Below are 18,097 nucleotides of genomic sequence, written 5' to 3'. Positions count from 1 at the left end.
TTTTAGTCCTCTGTCCCCTAGAAGCAGCCAAGCCTGGGAAGACTGCATGAAGTGGGAGACGGAGAGTAGTGGAGTTCAAGGGGGGGAGAGATGTCTTGAGAGGAGTCTAAAAACACTTAATGGCAGAGAGAATACAGCAACTGTGTGTCTCTACACAATACTATAAATCTGCATGGGCTTGATTGGGTGTGTGTGTGTGTGTGTGTGTGTGTGTGTGTGTGTCTGTGTCGTGTGTGTGTGTGTGTGTGTGTGTGTGTGTGTGTGTTTAGGAAATCGGTTAAGGTTGGTAACAGTCAAAAGAGAGTTGGGAACAGCTCCGCTGCCCCTGCACAACCTCTACAGAACACCTTCTGCAGAAGGGTTAAATAAATGTTAGTGATGTGATAACCAGCCTGTTTATTGAGGGGCCTCTAGCAGGACCGCTTGGGTTTCCTCTTTAATGATGTCAAACCACCAGTCTACCAAATCAGCACCCCTTTCTTTCTATCTATTCTTAAACATTGCTTTAGGATTTGACAGAATCATGCTAAACACATAAATCGGTGTGTAAAAGCACCCACCGAAGGGTCACAATCTAAAGGTTTTGGCATATCATGAATTTTAAAGCAAATATTCTTTGAGTGTAGGTGTCAGCTATTGCAACTGAGACCTGTGAAGTGTCCAGTTTTGCAGAAACACATTGTGACAATTGCTGTAGAATGACTGTAATTCAACACTTGACTTACTCTGAATTCAAGGCCAGGATCCTCTCAATCTTGCCAAATAAGTCATAAGTCAGCAGGCCTGTTTCCTCTGTGTTTAAATTAACAAATTACAAATGTTTTCTTTTTCATCAGACTCGAAAGAATGACAGGAATTTAACAACTTGAGGAACAATATGAAAGCAACAAGTTTGGGCTGTGATATCTTTTGTCCATGTTACATTACATTAAATTGCACGTCCATTTTTCCTTTTCTTTTTCCTTTACTTTTACCAAGATTTTGTGTTGATAGGGCGGCTTACCCGTAGGCCGGCTACACACTGGATGCGGTGCGCGAGCGTGTCATCTACGTGGCGTGTCCGTTTTTATTTCGGCTCCCACGTTAACAGGCCTACACATGCATGCTTGAAATAGAACCAACGCCTATTTTTCTCGCGACACACAAGCTTGTTGGAAGTGTTTCCAGGCAAACTAGAATAGCAAAAAAGATGTTTATGTCATTTTGACACAAAGACATATTATTAAATGACATGTTGATGATTGAAAGTCTCTTGGTTTTGACATCAATGCAAAAAATTGATTTTCAAATATTGCACTTGTCATTCAGAACAAAATATTCTGTAACCTGTTTTTCCATCAATACTGCCAAAATTGTCTTGATTTAATCAAATCAGTAGCCTATATATTTATGTTTACCCATTTTTCACAGTTTTAATCTGCCGGCGCTATGCCCCGAGATAGCCCTCCCTGTACGTCACCTTGCAGCAGCAACGCAGCGTCAGACACATTTGTGGTGTGTAGGACATAGAACAATCCACGCAGCCACCACGCAGCCACCACGCAGCTGACACACAACAGAAACGCCACGCTTGCGCAACACAACTGGTGTGTGGCCGGCCTTAGTGGATATACAGTAGTGTGAGAAAGTGTTTGCCCCCTTCCTCATTTCCTGTTCCTTTGCATGTTTGTCACACTTAAGTGTTTCAGAACATCAAACCAATTTGAACAATAGTCAAGGACAACACAAGTAAACACAAAATGCAATTTGTAAATGAAGGTGTTTATTATTAAAGGTGAAAAAAAATCCAAACCATCATGGCCCTGTGTGAAAAAGTGATTGCCCCCTTGTTAAAACATATTATAACTGTGGTTGTCCACACCTGAGTTCAATTTCTCTAGCCACACCCAGGCCTGATTATTGCCACACCTGTTCACAATCAAGGCATCACTTAAATAGGAGCTGCTTGACACAGTAAGGTCCACCAGAAGATCCTTAAAAGTACACATCATGCCGAGACCCAAAGAAATTCAGGCACAATGAGAAAGAAAGTAATTGAGATATATCAGTCTGAAAGGGTTATAAAGCCATTCCAAAGCTTTGGGAATCCAGCGAACCACAGTGAGAGCCATTATCCACAAATGGCGAAGACATGGAACAGTGGTGAACCTTCCAGGAGTGGCCGGCCGCCCAAAATTACCCCAAGAGCGCAGCGACGACTCATCCAAGAGGTCACAAAAAGCCCCACAACAACGTCCAAGAACTGCAGGCCTCACTTGCCTCAGTTAAGGTCAGCGTTCATGCCTCCACCATCAGGAAAAGAACTGGGCAAAAATGGCCTGCATGGCAGAGTTCCAAGGAGAAAACCACTGCTGAGCAAAAAAGAACATCAAAGCTATCTCAATTTCTCCACAACACATCTTGATGATCCCCAAGACTTTTGGGACAACATTCGGTGGACCGGAGGACAAAAGTGGAACTCTTTGGAAGGTGTGTGTCCAAGTATATCTGGCGTAGAAGGAACACTGCGTTTCATAAAAAGAAAATATACCAACAGTAAAATATGGTGGTGGTAGTGTGATGGTCTGGGGCTGTTTTGCTGCTTCAGGACCCGGAAGACTTGCCGTGATAAAAGGAACCATGAATTCTGCTGTCTACCAAGAGATCCCGGAAGGAGAATATCCACCATCTGTCGTGTACTCAAAGCTGAAATGAACTTGGGTTCTGCAGCAGGACAATGATCCTAAACACACCAGCAAGTCCACCACCGAATGGCTGAAGAAAAACAAAATAAAGACTTTGGAGTGGCCTAGCCAAAGTCCTGACCTGAATCCTATTGAGATGTTGTGGTATGACCTTAAAAGGCCGTTCATTGCTCGAAAACCCTCTAATGAAACTGAATTAGGACAATTCTGCAAAAGGGAGGGGGCCCAAAAATTTCCTCCAGGACGCTGTAAAAGCCTCATTGCACTTATCGCAAAACGCTTGGGTTGCAGTTGTTGCTGCTAAGGGTGGCCCAACCAGTTTATTAGGTTTAGGGGGCAATCACTTTTCACACAGGGCCATGATGGTTTGGATTTTTTTCACCTTTAATAAAAACACCTTCATTACAATTGCATTTTGTGTTACTTGTGTTGTCCTTGACTATTGTTTAAATTGGTTTGATGTTCCGAAACACTTAAGGTGAAAAACTGCAAAGGAACAGGAAATGAGGAAGGGGGCAAACACTTTTTCACACCACTGTATTATAATGACTACAATGATGGTGGCACTTGGGTAGTGTGCAATTTTGTTGGCTAATGGCAGCATGCCCATGCAGAGTAATGCAACAGTCTGTGTACTTTATGTACAGTATGTTATGTTAAAATTTCCTTCAGGAGATAAAAATGTACTTATCTTGATTGCCACCTCAGAGTTTGCTGAAATAATCAAAAGGCAGTACAGTAATCCCTCGTTTATCGCGGGGGTTACGTTCCGAAAATGACCCGCGATAAGTGAAATCCGCGAAATAGAAAAATTTTTTTTTTTTACAATTAGCAACTATTAATGTATACAAATACAGTGACTCACGTGTAGGCCGTTTCCACTGCCTTCAGACTGGGCCGCTGCATCCTGACTGCGCTCTGCAGTGTTCTCTTCTTCTGACGTTTGTATCCAGGGTTATGGTTTTTTTTTCCTGCAGTCATTAATCCACAGAGCTAATGCCGTCTCCATCCGTACCATGGTCTTGTTGCGAACAGTTACAACCCTTTTTTGCATTCGTATTAAATTACAAGAAGCGGGGGTGAGTTTTTAGCGAATCAGAATGCAGAGCACAAGCACCAAAAAAAAAAAATGCATTATGAAAATCCGCGAATAGCGAATCCGCGATAAGTGAACCGCGAAGTGGCGAGGGATCACTGTAATACAAAAAAAAAAAACACACCACACCACTGGGCTTTCTCCAAAATGCAGCTTAGTGAATACTCCGGGTTTAGGGTTTAGGTTTGGTGTTTGTTCTGTAAGCAGGGTCTGATAGTTTTAATCACTATGCCTAAAAGGTTAGCAGGTAACATGCACTCACCACCATCATTGTAGAGGGTTGAAACCAATTTTTTTCATTTGTAAGATTGCAAGATTTGCAAAATACTTTGAGTAGTAATGTGGACAAGGATGCCACATTCAATACATGTTTATATTAAATAAACTAACTAAATAAAACTAAAGAAAATACATGTCTAGAGATGTAAACTGTCTTTTTCTGACAATAAAGTATCACATAAGGTCCCGGTTTCACAAAATGACAGATAGCAAATATAGGCAATTATGACCATTTTATCAACATTATTTTTGGTGTTGAATTTCACAGATTTTCACTTAAAATGTAAAATTATTTGGAATGAAAGTCTAAAATAAAAGTTTACTTGTCTGTGTTACTGGTGCATAATTTACAGTTTTACCCACATTACCATACGGTACATCACAAAAATGTTAAGAGAGAAAAGCTTTAAAATAAAATTCACCTTCTCTGTCACCCGCCCTTACTTAGTTCAGTGCCTCTATTTCAAATCATAATTGAAAAGGTGTCGCAGAGAAGCCTTGACCCAAAATAAATACAGATAAAATAATATTCTGAAAGTGTAATACACTAATACGTATTATCATATATTACGAATAGGCATTAATAAAGTAAAATGGGGGTATAATACAATACTGTCTGATGGTACACACCCACAGTAGATTAACCTACAACCTAACTGATCTGACACACAGATACCACAGCAGAGAACAATAGATGGTATTCACCTGATATTGCTAATAAAATAATAAAGGAGCACTTGACATTAAGTCCCCCTTTTAAAATGTTCCAGCCATGGTTTTTTATTGCACGTAGGTCTTCATTTTCTCCTCCTTTTTCCTGTTTCCCAGTGAAAAACACAGAGGGTGAGGCCTGGAGGTGAGTTTCAGTTCAAAGTTGAAAAGGGCACCAATGAAAAACACTGGCAGGTGTTCAACAAGTGTGGTGCATTTATGATAACACTAAAGTTGCCTTGGTGCTCTTGGATACTGGCTAGATTTAGTGTAACTGTAAAAAACAAGGCGGAGAGAGATGATGCTGTCAAGGTCAGTTTGTAAGTTTGTGTTCAGACTCCTTTACTCGGCATAACAAAGCCACAGTGAAGCTGCAGCAAACAACACCCTATCTGTGAGTGGACCGTGGCCAGCCAGTTGAATTGTGCGGTGTAAGTGAAAGCTTGACCTCGTAACTGCTTAGTGTTAATACTGCAGGAATTCACTGGAATTTTGTTTTCAAAAATGAGGACAGGAAAGGGTAACAGTGGAGGCATAAATCAGGGATTCTTTTCCCGCTCTCCTCAGAATAAGTGACTGCATGAGTGTAATAATAAACATCACAGGCAGAGATTGATGTTGGATGGGCCTGACTGAGGGCACGTAGTTAGTAATCCGTGTGCGGGCTGTGCCCACGTTGGGCAACAACTTGCCTCACAATTCCCACATTAAATCGGGGGCGAAGCAGGAAGAAATGATAGACATAATTTCCCTGTGATCAAACATTGTTGGTCCGTACATTAACACGACCGATGCAATCTCCTACAAGGCACAAAATAATTGAACGTGCTGAAATTAGGAACTATTTTGAGGTATTTCCTCTCTTTAGAGCAGCAGGGCAGATTGGCTTAATTAAGGAGGGGAAAACAGGAAGTTTTAAAGTCACGTCTATAATTAATTGGTCGCCTCAGCCAAAGGGTCTGCCTGGTCAGGGCAGCATGAGGAAGCAGCTCTGTTGTTGTGCTCAGTCACTGGGTTCACATAAGACTTAATCCAGTCTATGCTACAGGGGATGTTTTTGAAGGGAAAACTATAACTTGGGTTTTATTTTTGTCGATCTGGCCATCAGTTAAAAGTATTTGCTGACATCTTGGAATGAGCAGTCAGACAATCGTACAGGGTGGAAACAAGCTTGTGGGAGGTTAAACTAATTAGGTGGTAAAAGTGTGCATGTCTTTAATGTTGCTAATCATCCCACATTGCACAGGAAAACCGTGAGGGTTCACAAGCGTAACCTGTAACCAGTGGGTAGACTCACGCTACAACCTGGATCAAATGTATGGCAAAGGCTGGGGAGATTTTAATGAGCAGCTGTATGTTCTGTTTGGGAGCCTGCCGTGTGTCAGCTTGTTATTTACATTAGATGCTCATTTGGTTATCAGGAGTGTTTGTAAGACGTGTCAGTGGAGAGATGCCCAATCAGCAGGCAAGAGAGGAGTGTAACTGGGCTCTTCTGTCAGGCTGCTGCATCCTGCAATGCATCCCCGGTCAGCACTGTGTGGCTACGCTGCTATCTTGAGCCTTGGATGAAAATGTATTACATTTCCAGTCTTCAGTGAGCCAAATGGTGTTTACACAAGCATACCTCGTTCTAAAGTCTGAGACGCTGCGTTGCATTCTGGGTAGGAGGGGCTGTTAAAATCCCACCAAACTTCATAACCCTTGGTTGACCCAAATGACTAAAGCTATGACTCCATGCAGATTCTTTAGAAGCCTGCAGACTTTCAGCTAAATGACTGATACCAGTCAGGAAGGCACTGTTTCCCCCACCTCTACATCCAAGGCAAACACAGGCACACAAACACCAACATACAGCGTACATCATGGAGCATGGAAAATATCCCCTGTCTCTGACTCCCTTCATTGTTTTGTCTTTTTTGCACCAGACCTGAACAATACAGATACTGGTAATGGCAAGCTAACACAAAACCTATTTTCACAACATTTAATCAACAGACAAGTTTTGTCTGTTAGTTTTCTCACAATCATGATTGACTTCTGCTCATACATCAGCATGAAATGACATAATGATTAGCATATTGCTTGTTGACATATGTTTAATTGATTAAAACAGGCCTGCTGTGATTTCACTGTGTTTTGTTTTTGAAGGCCGGGGTTCTGACAGAAATACTTAGGGAAGTATTGCACTTGGCGTCGAGCTCCGGTTCCCATACACAAGAGCGCTGAACTTAATTCAAAACGTCCTGGACACAAGGCTGACTGTTGGGCTAGTAGGAGAGGAGAGATAGCTGTAACCTTGCATTGAACTCCCAAGAATCTCAGCGTACTCCTTGGATTGCGGCAGCAGAAAATACTTACACAAGTTACATGATTTAGTTGATGAGTTTCAAAGCACAGACTTCTATTCACCAGAGGGCTTGGGAACTAAATAGCGTTTCTCTTAGACAGACACATAGCTCTTACCTGGAAAAACTGTCATTGCAATTTCTAAATTTTCCTCTTGTGTCACAATGAGATATGTGTAATTTGTGAAATATCTCCACAGCTATTTAATTTAATGGATTATCATAAAATGTACTTTCATGTCCTTGATGGATGAATTGTAATAACGTTAGTTTAAAATGTTCCAATGGCCTATAGATGTGTTAAGTGCTAATTACCAAATGTTACCATGGTAAAATGCTAAACTAAGAAGGAGAACATTGTACACATTACCTGCTAAACACCTGCATTGTCTATGTGAGTGTGATAGCATGCTGACATAGCACCCAGCTCAAAGCCCAACTGTTGCACAAACAAATGTAAAACAACTGTACCGTTAGTTACTTTGGTAACTCCAGATTCTATTAGTATAGCCCTCTAAGGGCTACGCTATTGGGTTCATCCCTTCGCGCATGCGCAGTCGTGAAGATTTTCTTTCCCGCCCTAGCGTCCAGCTCGGGCCTCAACTACGTCCGCATTTACTGCATAAATACAGAGCGGACCCGTTGTTCGACTCCCAAACATCAGCTTTTTCTTCAACTAATGTTCTAGGAGCAGGTGGCCCGGACCTTAGAGGGCTACGCCTATACTAATAGAATCTGGAGTTACCAAAGTAACTAATGTTCTATTTCGTATAGGCTTCGCCCTCTAAGGGCTACGCTATTGGGTTAGGGCGAAGCTGATGTAGTCAAGCCACCTGCGGCACAAGGTCCACAAGCCCAACATGCACCACTTTGCCCAGCAACAATGTACCGAGGCTAGTCAGAGTCATTCTTCTGACAAAGCCTGCCCTGCCAATGGCGCGGCCGGAAGGTCATGAGGCCCGCAATATGATGCAGTAGTACAATGATTAAGGGGGGGTTAAGCGTGATGATCCTGTCGCGCATGCAACGGAGAGAATGATTACCTCCATGCATGCAACATGATATGACAACGTATTAGATAAGAGCTGTGTCTCACAGAAATACCCAGATACAGGAGGGGTGAGACAGCAGAGCAGGGTCATTGCAGGACTAGGCGTAAAGGGAGATTGGCGACAAACAAGGCATCCGCTTTTTTTTTTTTTTTTTTTTTTTTTAAGCACATTCAGCGCGGCATTACGCGTCACTGACGTGGACAGAACCGCATGAGATATGGAAGATTCAGACATATCTCGCAGATAAAAGCGGATGAAGGGCACGGAAAGCCCAAGAAGCTGCCGCGCAAATGTCGGCTACTGCCATGCCTTTAAATAGAGCCGCAGACGCCGACAAAGCCCTCGTAGAGTGACCCCGAATGTCTTGGGGGGGGCTCTTTCCCTTCCGAGCTATAAGCTGGGTAATAGCCTTGCACAGCCAGCGAGACAGACGCTTTTTTGAGAGGGCTGAACTTGGGAGTGTTCTCTATAATGCACAAACAGCTGCTGAGTTTTCCTGATATTTGCCGTGCGTAAAACGTATTGTGACAGAGAGCGCACCGGACACAACCAGTGGGAAGCCTCCTCCGCCTCGTTAGCGTGAGGTGGGGAAAAAAAACCCTCGAGGGAAAACACCTTCGACCGAAAAGAACTAGATAAAGTCTTCGGTGTGAAGGAGGGATTTGGCTGTAAGGTGGCTGCGCTCCCATCCCCTCTAATGGAGAGGCAGGACGGAGAAACTGACAGTGCGCATAATCACTCACTCTTTTGGCCGACGTTAGGGCAAGGAGAAGTGCTGTCTTAAGCGACAGCATTCTGAGCGAAGCCTGTGCCAAAGGCTCAAAGGGGGTTTTCACCAGAGCCCGCAGCACCAGAGCTAGGTCCCATTGGGGGCGAGGGGGCGAACAGCGGTTTTGACGCCTAACCCCTTCAGGAAACGCTTCACCAGGGGATACGCAAAAACTGTCCTCTCACCAAAACCCTTTCGTGACAGGATGAGATGGCTGCTGCGTATGCTTTGGCTGTAGACGGAGCCAAATCATTATCCACCAGAGTTTGTAGGTACGTCAGCACGAGAGGTAGGGGACAGATGTGGGATCTGCGTCCCTCTCTGGTGCACCAGCGCTGGAAGGCAGACCAGCGCCCTGCGTAGCCTGCTATGGTAGAGGGGCTCTGGAGCCCTGGATGGCGCGTACACCGGCGGGGGCAAGCCTATCTCTGTAAGCGCCCCCGCTCAGCAACCAGCCCCACAGTCTCTGATTTATCACTGGGGGATGACAGATCGCACCGTTCAGCTGCGATAGTGCGTCTCCCGCCACGGAATCTGCCAGGGGGGGGAGCCACCAGCAGCTGAACGAGGGTTGGGAACCAGACGCGCTCGTGCGTTCGGTGCCACCAGAACAGTTAACAGATCCTCCTCCTGGACGCGCTCCAGGAGGCGAGGGATCAGCGGGACCAGGGGGAAAAGCATATAGGAGGGTTTTGGGCCAGGTTTGTGGAGAAGGCGTCTACGCCGAGGGGAGGGTTGTCCCGCGCGCTCAAGGAAAAACCACAGTGTGCACTGTGTGTTCTCTCGTGAAGCGAACAGATCCACCTCCGCTTCCCCGAACCTGCTCCATAACGTTTGAACGATATGGGATTCAATCTCCACTCGTTGTGGGGGGGCCCCCCCCTCGACATCAAGTCGGCCGCCCGGTTCAAAATCCCGGGGATATACACTGCCTTGGGAGACAGCAGGGGGCTGTGCGCCCACAGCAGGAGGCGCCTGCTATTTCTAACAACCGGGCTGAGCGTATGCCCCCTGGCGGTTTATGAACGCCGCCGCCGCGATGTTGTCCGTCCGTACTACAACATACCTCCCCGTCACCACTGGTGAAAGTGTTTCAAACACCTTCAACCCCCATGGACAGCTCCAGGCAGTTTATGTGAGGGAGAGGGGAGGAGGCCAGGCCCTCCCACCACCTGTGACTCGCACATTCCCCCCCAGCCAGTGAGGGACGCGTCTGTGTACACCGTCACAAAGATGTTCACTCTGCCCAGGGGAACCCCGGAAGACAGGCTTTGGGGGTTCCCCCAGTATGCCAGGTCTGATTGGAGGCTTGCTGACAGCCTGGCTCTCATGCTGACGAGTTCATGTCTACGCCCAGGTAACTACCGATTGTGCGGGGACAAGGGCGCTCTTCTTCCAATTTTTGGCAAAACCAGCGTTTGCAGGTGCTGCAGAACCTCCATAGTGTGCAGCGCCGCTTGCTCCCGAGAGGGGGCTAGAATGAGCAGATCGTCCAAATAAAGGAGGACTCTGATGCCCCTCTCCGTAGAGGCTGGAGCGCCGTTTCCATGCACTTGGAAAAGGTGCGGGGGGCTAGTGAGTCCCCTTGGAGGAGAAGCGCAGGAATTTCCTGTGCCTGGGAATGATTTGGATGTGAAAGTAAGCGTCTTTCAGATCCACGGGTGTAAACCATTTTTCGTGGCGCACACATTCCAACACGTGCCTGATGGTGAGCATGTGGAAGGGCGCTCCATGACATACGGTTGAATTTTGACAGGTCGAGCATGGACGCAGTCCTCCTGACTTCTTTGGGGTGAGAAAATAGCGAGAGTAAAACCCTCGTTTTCCTCCCCTGGAGTGACGCGGGAAGTAGCTCCGCTCGTCAGCAACCCTTCTAGCTCTGACGTCATTGCTCTGACTCTGCCAGGGATGAGACCGTCGTCTCCAACACCACCCGCGAAAGGGGTGGGGGGGGCGAACTGGAGTGTGTAACCCCGTGTTATCAGCTTTGACATCCCGAGTCCATGTGAGTCAAGCCAATCCATGCAGCGCTGCACTCTGACAGCGGGCGAGCACATGTCTGAGTGTTGTTCACCGACATGGCAGGCAGGGAGCGCAGAGACCATCCCGCCGCTGGGCGAGACGAGTGATCGCGTCGCGTCGCCAGCCCATGGTCGGCTTTTCGAAAGGGCAGTGGCCGGTCGCCGCCGTGTGGGGCGGGAGCGGTCACTGGTTAACCCGACCCCCCCCCGCCGGCATCGCCGTGGGAGGTGGGTGGACAAACGTCGTCGTCCACCGGGTGGACGCTCATTTCCGCTGTCGCGCAGCGGGGACGCAATGGCGCCCCGCTCGCGGCGACGGCTTGGTGTGTGCTTGTGTGGGGAGCGACTTGTCATAACAGCGTCTTGTTTAGAGCAAACAGGGGCTGTTTTCGGCCTTCACCTTTTCCTTTCTTTCTCTTAACGTGTCCCTCGTCCCGCCGGCATCGCCGTGGGGAGGGGGTTGATTGAGCGGCGTCATCCACAATGGGTGGGCGCGATTCCCGCCGCATAACAGGGAGCTGTGGCGCTCCGCATGCGGCAGCGGTTACCTGTGTGCTTGTGTGGGGAACGACTGTCATATCAGCGCATTGTTCAGAGCAAACAAGGGCTGTTTGGTTGAGGGGAAAAAACACTGTTAAGATGGGAGGTAGTGGCCCTCTAACATGCCGTTGTGTTTCCAACTCTCAGCCCAAGACAGACGATCCCCGCGTCCCGTCATAGCCACCGTCGTTGCTGCTTGCTGGGTGGCTCGGGAGGCGGATTGGACCAGGTGGGGCCGCTCTCATGGGTCTCCGACCTCGTGCAGCCCGCCGGCCGAGTGGTGCCCGGGTGTTGCGCGGAGGGTGACCGTGCCGAAAAAGCCCTTCTGAAGCTAAGGGGCCGTACAGACGCCAAACTAGGTCTAACTGCCGCGGTCAGCTGAGGCATGTGGAACCAGGTGTTTCACTGGCCAGTCTGCCAAGCCATGACCCTGGACAGCGCCACCGTGGGCACCGTAATCCGGGTGAGGATGGCGGTGGGCTACGTTGTTTGTGCTGCCAGCCCCTGGGAAACACCCGCAGCCGTGTCGCCTTGAGCCCGTGTAAACGGGGCGTAGCGAGAGACGGGAGCCTTCAGTTTCCCAGGCTGGGAGAAAAGCCACCGGCCGAAGCTCTGTGAAGCGCAGCCAGAGTGGGGCCCGTGAAGGGGGCGGCTCCGGAGCTTAACATCCCGCTCAAAAAGGCCGCGAGCGTGGGGCTAGCAGCTCCATCGGGAGTGCTACGCCTCTCGCTCTGCCGCCGTCCTCTGCCTCCCCGGCAGATCAGCGAGGGGAGCTTTGGCGGTGGAGGCTGGGGCCGTCTGAGGCAAAGGGGAAGGCCGCTCGGCGGTGCCCCTGGCCGTTCGGGAGACGGAGAGAGCTCCGTGGGAGAGCGTCGATCGCCGTCTCCAGGCCCAATTCCTCCTAAGGGTAAGGGGGAAAAAAGACCGTAACGGCGGCGCTGTCCGAGAGAACAGAGCCAGCGGACTCATGCTCGTCGAAAGACGCCGTCCGCCGCGGATCCAGGGTGTCGCCGGTTGTTTCCGTCTGTCTGCCTTGCTCCCGTTCCTGCCCCCGCAAGCCTGGCAAGACCAGAAGAGCTTCCGCCTGTCAGTTAGCTCTTTAGATGACAGGCGGGCGCAAACTGGCAGGAGGCGTGCCGGTGAGAGCCTGGCCGGCGAGAACGGCGCCGAGGCAGGTCCCGCAGCGGGGGTGAAGGGCGGCGGCAGGATGTAGCCGGTCTGGCAGGAGGGTCAGACGCGTAGCACCACTGGAACTTCTTGTCTTCATACTGCGTGAGCTTTGAAGAAAAAGTGGGAGTCGAACAACGGGTCCGCTCTGTATTTATGCAGTAAATGCGGACGTAGTTGAGGCCCGAGCGGACGCTAGGGCGGGAAAGAAAATCTTCACGACTGCGCATGCGCGAAGGGATAAACCCAATAGCGTAGCCCTTAGAGGGCGAAGCCTATACGAAATAGAACTACTGTTGATTGTCTTCTAGAAGTAGAATGTGTTAGTAAACTCTGTATTCTATACTCTCCACTCCTTTGAAAAAAATGTCAAGTTTTTACCTAGACTGGGAAAACCCTGAGATATGCTCTACAAGTCAGTCTGGCCAAGAGCCCATTCAAGCCCATTTCCAATTTTTCCAAATCAAGGCACCAATCACAACCGTTGAGGCGGGCTTTACACAATGACAATAGTGCGACGTCAAGCAGCTTCTTGTTTCATATAACATGACGGCCACCAAAGTACAGCAACCTGTTCCCTTAATACATACATCCAAGGCAACAACCTGTTGATGCCACTGTCGCAGCTACATCACCCGGATCGTTGGTCTGATTGGTTGAAGGACTACGCAATTGCACCCAGAGGCATTTGATTGGCGTCCGTTGGTGACGCCCCTTTGGAAATGAGGTGTGAATAAACCTTCCCCAGACCCACTCTCAGTTACAACTGAGAAGGGTCTGGTGTCAAGCAGGCTAGGATTTATCATAAAAATAGAAATGCGTACTGCCCCAGGGCCGGAGTGGAACTCATTTTCAGCCCTGGAGTTTCATGCCTTAGACCGGCCCACTTCACTTCACGACTGACTATATTAAAATAATGTAATTAAAAACCTTAGTATATAAGTCTGCAATAGTCCACTGTTATCTACAACCTTGTAATTCAGTGTATTTTTGTAAAATATCATTTCCAATTCAGTGTTGCTTCACAATGTAGATTTTTATATAACAGTACAATATTGTTTCTTTACAACAACACAATGATGTTCAGCAATGTCAGAATCTATTTTCTTAGCAAATAAGTGTTCACAAATATCCAAACCTTGAAATTAAATAAATTAAAATAATAAAAAGAAGTAAAGAATTAAATTAAATGTATTGTACTTTGAATAATACTTCATATAACATTCTGTTCCCCTTTATTCTTGGGCTTTGTGTATTTACTACCCTTATTCCAATGAAAAAAGGTATAATGGATCACTATTGTAACTAGTCTGATCCTGTTTGGGGTGTGATGGTGCAGTGCATATGACACATGCCTTTGGTGTGGGAGACCAGGCTTTGATTCCCACTGTGATACATCAACCAATGACACTAAGACACTTAACCCTTAGTTGCTCCAGAGGAGTATACAGTATGGCAATTGTAAGTCGCATTGGATAAAAATGACATGTAATGTAATTTAATTTGCGTTTAGTTTGCTTGTTCACACACTGTGCTCCAACAGATAGATGTGCCTTCCACACTGACAACAGCTATTTCCAAAGCTTTCTGATAAAGGCAAGTCAGTTTTATTAATGTAGTGCCGAATCATCTGGCATCATTAATCATCTCAGGGCATTTTACTCAGTGATGGGAATAATGGCGTTATAAATAAAGGCGTTACTAACGGCGTTACTTTTTTTCAGTAACGAGTAATATAATTGATTACTCTTTCCAACTTATCAATGCCGCATTTTTCATCAGACCAACTGGATCTCTGAGCCGAGAGGCAAAGATTTTTTTTTCCTTGGTTAGAGGAAAGTGCACGAGACAAGCACATAAATACTGACAATTGGCTGAGGTTGAGTAAAATATCATGGTAAGCCAATCAGAGGTAGAGTTCAAAAGCATGCATAGTTGGACACACAACAACCAAGGGGGTAAGCCTCTCCTTTCTAAGCGTAGCTCCCATGGTGCCATTTTAATACTACAAAGCCATCACCTGCAGTTAGCATCCCATTGACTGCCATTCATTTTGGCACCACTTTGACAATGAATAACTTTACATCTGAAGCATTTCAAGACTCTATTTGCCCATTGTTTCTTTCTAAAGAAACACGACAATGTATAAAAGACTCCATTACGTTGTACCTCACGTTATGGCTCCGTAGCAAACGTTTTCGTAAAAATAGGCTAATGATTGTGTCATAACCACGCGATTTACCGTCGCATAGTCGACAAATCCCCGTATTGCCAGGAGAAGCTCGCAGACACTTTCGACTTACTGTACATCAGCTGTTTAGGTTTAATTACTAATGTTAACTAGCATGTTAGTTAGCAGTAATTAGCCTGTGTCTATGTTATCTCCTAACATATACCCATGCTCTCCATCTCTGCTGATTGGGAATGATTGAGATTTCTCTTGGCACAGCTACCAGAAGACTTACAACTTTCAGACACGTTGCCTACGTCACTCACAACTACGTCGTCTAGCTCAGTTGGAGGCTGCGCAGTAACGCCTAGCCATCCCCGGAAAGGTGCTTCTATTTTCCTTCACTGGTCTCCATACAGAATAACGGGATCTGTTGGTCAATTCCTTTAACTGTCTATGACAACAAACAAGACAAGCGAGTCGGTCAACGAGAGACAGGTATGGCGTTAAAAGACAGGGGGCACTTTTCCTGCTAAAGATTTTCCACCGTGGTCAGAAAAGATAGGCACGACTCTTGAGTGGCTACTCGCTCCGAAGATAATCGCTGTCACTCTCTCACTTCTCTCTCGCTCTATCACCCACACACCCACCCACACACACACACACACAAGCGCAAAAGTATATAACATCAGGCCACTTGCGTTATTTGTACTACAAAGAGTGTATATATTTATTTATTTTTGCTATAGTGCTTAACAAGCATTATTTAATTTTGCCCAGTTGTGGCTTGTTGAGGGGCAATAAATATCAAAAGTTCCAAAACATCTATTGTGTTATTTGTATTGATCCACTAGACATAATATCTACGTACATGGCATTTGATTGGAGACTAAGTGTTTAGATTTGTGTACAGTTTCTGTTAATAACGTATTATATTAAGTGTCCATTTCATTGTAATATTCAGATTTATCATAAATAATTGAAAATATACATGTATTTTATGTTCCGTTAAAGAGGGCTGGAGGTGGGGTCACATTTGAGCATTTAAAAATGTACATGAAAGTAATGCAGTAGTTACTTTCTGAAGTAACTAGTGCTTTTATAATTTGTAACTGAGTATCTAATTTAGTTACTTTTTGGAAGAAGTAGGTAACTAGTAACTGTAACTATTACTTTTTAAAAGTAACTTGCCAAACACTGATTTTACTGTATAGAGTGTCCACACCATATACTGATAGTTCGTCTAATTCACTCAATGAGCTATCCTACCTGCCCACTCTGGAGTTCTGAGCTCACGGCCGGTGCTTGGTACTGGCTCTTAATTTTTACTGTTAGCAGCCAACTGGACAGTCAGCTAATGCTGAGGAAGACAATGTTTGATTAAAAAAAAATTAATGCTGGTTTGTAGGCCACGTTGTGTTGTTTTGTGCAACCGCTAGCATGTTGCACTGTTCCCAACTAGCTTAACGTTAGCTTACCGGTCGCATTGTCTTCATTTGGAGTTTCACTCGGGCTGGTTTTAATGAAAACGTTGCTCAGTTTAGAACAGCTGGCCACGTCACTTTCTAGAGCATTCCTTTTTTAATTGTTGCCTTTTCAGCGCCGTTTTTGCGCTTTCTATTATCCGGTTTTAGCTTCGTATAGCCCGCTGCCGCACCCTCCAGAAAGCACCGCTGATAGAAGTGTAAGAGGTGACGGTTTGTTTTTAAGGTGCCGTAAATGCGTCATCACCAACCAGGTTGCATGGATGCAGAGAACGGTAGGCTGCAAGGAAACAGATTTAAAGTGGGCTACAAAATTTAAGCTCCCTGCATTTGCCTAGGGACAGCATCCGTGATATTCAACTATGATTTTAAACCAGTGCCATGACTGAACACCGGGCCCTCGCGACCAAAACACCCGGTCGCCCATCCGGGTCTGCAAAAAAAAGTTTCCTACTCTCCTGACTCTCCTTTATGACTCTAATTTCTGTGTTTGTGAGTGGCAGTTTGGCACACTATTCAGAGCAGAACGTTCCCCGCAGTCTGCACCTTATTTAGGAGGAACAACATATTGAACAAACACAAAACGTGGTTTTCCACTGGTAGGCCAGGCATTTAATCTCAACATTGTTTTATTCTGTCTTGAATGTTAGCATATACGAGAAGAGCTTTATTTACTGTGTGTGCAGTACCAGATGCTAAAATATTCAGTTATATCCCCCCCACAGACTGTATGTATGTGTTATTTCTCAGCAGCATAGTCCTACTTGTTTGATAAGGGATGGAGGACATATATGGGCCACTGAGTTTCTATAAACTAAAGAGGAAATGTAAATGTACCTCCCTTGCATGGATGGCTTCAGTTAAATTGTGGACCTTGATTAATAAACAGTCTACATCAAGGACAGAAATTGGAGTAAACTGTCACTTTTCAAAATCAAGGCCAAAACTCAACCACCTCCTCACTTTATCATCATTGTGGAATTGTTATTCTGAGGTGATTTTAACAATTAAAATAACAGTTGTCAACTCACATACACACACACACACACACACACCCTCACGTAGTACACTAGTGTCATTCATTCCAACACCCAACTCTCCCACTGTTTCTGTAATAAGTAACACTGACTGTACATAGTGATGTAATCTCCATACTGTGTGGAGCCAAACATTTCACTGTCATCTATTATTTACAGTAACTGCTGATTTACGTATTATTAGAAAGAGAGAAGTTGGGTTTCTCATCATTATGCGGTGAACCTTCCCCTTGTGAGTAACAAACTTCCTGTGAGTGAGGCTGTGAGATATATTTACAGGGGTGGAGGAGGGGCCTTTTTTCTTTCCTATAGGTGTTGATATGATGCTAACTAAGATACAAAATGTTGATGTGGACACAGCTTTTAAAGCACAGTTTGGCTTTCTGTGAATCTAACAAGGTGAATGAATCACAAAATAATAATCCAGAACAATACATGATTTCTGAACACAACCCCTCTTTCTATTAGAGATCTTTTGATGGTACTCCAAATCTGAAAAGACTAGACTAGCAGGACGGCTACCGTGTTTTTAAGTGCTGTTTCTCCCAGAATGTGCCCCTGTGTCTGTCGAGGAAACCCAAAAGGGCTGAGTCAGAGATCCCATCTCTTCCGGAGGCAGGGCCAGCAGTGCTCTCCTTTGAAAGGCAACATGGAAAGATCAACGGGCATCTCCTGAGGGAGCCACTGGGCCATGCTGTGCTGCTGCCTCATGGCATAACAGCCCTGGGGCCTGTAGTCTGCT

At 46.1% G+C, this 18,097-nt stretch overlaps 1 long non-coding RNA gene across 1 annotated transcript in view; it reads right to left on the bottom strand.

Annotated features, from left to right (window-relative positions):
• LOC116699186 (uncharacterized) overlaps window positions 1-16,536 on the bottom strand; it is a 30,197-nt gene extending 13,661 nt beyond the window's left edge. Inside the window, exons 1-2 of the long non-coding RNA XR_004334388.1 lie at window positions 16,313-16,536; window positions 16,104-16,194 (exon numbers count right to left, since the gene is read on the bottom strand). This is a non-coding gene — a long non-coding RNA (uncharacterized LOC116699186). The remainder of the gene's footprint in view (window positions 1-16,103; window positions 16,195-16,312) is intronic.
• Between the last annotated feature and the right edge of the window lie 1,561 nt (window positions 16,537-18,097).

This window comes from Etheostoma spectabile, chromosome 12 (genome assembly GCF_008692095.1).
Source record: "Etheostoma spectabile isolate EspeVRDwgs_2016 chromosome 12, UIUC_Espe_1.0, whole genome shotgun sequence".
Classification (NCBI taxonomy): Eukaryota; Metazoa; Chordata; class Actinopteri; order Perciformes; family Percidae; genus Etheostoma; species Etheostoma spectabile.
Note: the sequence above shows the minus strand (reverse complement) of the source record. Positions and strands in the feature narration are given on the sequence as shown.